This window comes from Miscanthus floridulus, chromosome 14, assembly GCF_019320115.1.
Source record: "Miscanthus floridulus cultivar M001 chromosome 14, ASM1932011v1, whole genome shotgun sequence".
Lineage (NCBI taxonomy): Eukaryota > Viridiplantae > Streptophyta > Magnoliopsida > Poales > Poaceae > Miscanthus > Miscanthus floridulus.
In genome coordinates, this window is record NC_089593.1 from 45,527,706 (window position 1) to 45,528,865 (window position 1,160).

The window sequence follows — 1,160 nt, forward strand, 5'->3', positions numbered from 1 at the left end:
CTGGTTGGTACCTACCGAGCTTGCGTATTCAATTCAGTCACAAATTCAGAATCAGACATCGTGACGCTGACACGTCATTACCCCTGTGATGAATTGTTAATACTTTTGAACCGCAGGACATGTTCGTCGCCGGTACCGACACGACGTTCGCGACCCTGGAGTGGGTGATGACGGAGCTGGTCCGGCATCCGCGGATCCTAAAGAAGGCGCAGGACGAGGTGCGGCGCGTGGTCGGCAGCAAGGGCTGCGTCGAGGAGACGGACCTCGGCGAGCTCCACTACATGCGCGCCATCATCAAGGAGACCTTCCGGCTGCACCCGCCGTGCCGCTGCTGGTGCCGCGGGAGTCCGTGGCGCCCTGCACGCTGGGCGGCTACGACATCCCCGGCCAAGACACCGCGTCTTCATCAACACCTTCGCCATGGGCCGGACCCGGAGATCTGGGACCAGCCCGCTGGAGTACCTGCCGGAGCGGTTCGAGAACGCGGCGGCGAGATCGACCTCAAGGACCCGGACTACAAGCTGCTGCCGTTCGGCGGCGGCCGAGGGGCTGCCCCGGTACACGTTCGCGCTGGCCACCGTGCAGGTGTCGCTGGCCAGCCTGCTGTACCACTTCGAGTGGGCGCTGCCGCCCGGCGTTTGCTGCCGAGGACGTCAACCTCGACGAGTGCTTCGGCCTCGCCACCAGGAAGAAGGAACCGTTGTTCGTGGTCGTCAGGAAGAGCGACGCCTACGAATTCAAGGGGGAGGAGCTCAATGAGGTTTAATTAAGTGTAATTAGATTATGTACTATATGGCATCTTCTTGGTTCCAAATAAAGTTTTGGGGATTGATGATTATTAACTTTATTATAGACCAAGTAGCTTAGTCTTCTCTACTGGGACTCTAGAGACAACATTATATATTTTATAACATTTCGGTTGGCGGATAATAAAAAGATGTAGTATCATATTTGAGTATAATATAAGAATATTTGAAGTGTAAGAGAAACTCTGAGAAACTCATTTTTTATTTGGGTGCTCAATCTCATTTTTGTGCCTAAATTTCTGCTTCCACTCAAGCGGTAGCACCCAAAACAAGGCTCCCAAATTCGTTCCCATTGTCATTGACACGTGAGACCTGCCTATCACTGCTCAAATTTCTTCTTCCTTTTCTTCGTGT

The 1,160-nt window shown here is 53.4% G+C and overlaps 1 pseudogene; it reads left to right on the plus strand.

Annotated features, from left to right (window-relative positions):
* The first annotated feature begins 52 nt into the window (after positions 1–52).
* On the plus strand, positions 53–955 carry LOC136502727 (tryptamine 5-hydroxylase-like; annotated as a pseudogene).
* Positions 956–1,160: the final 205 nt, after the last annotated feature.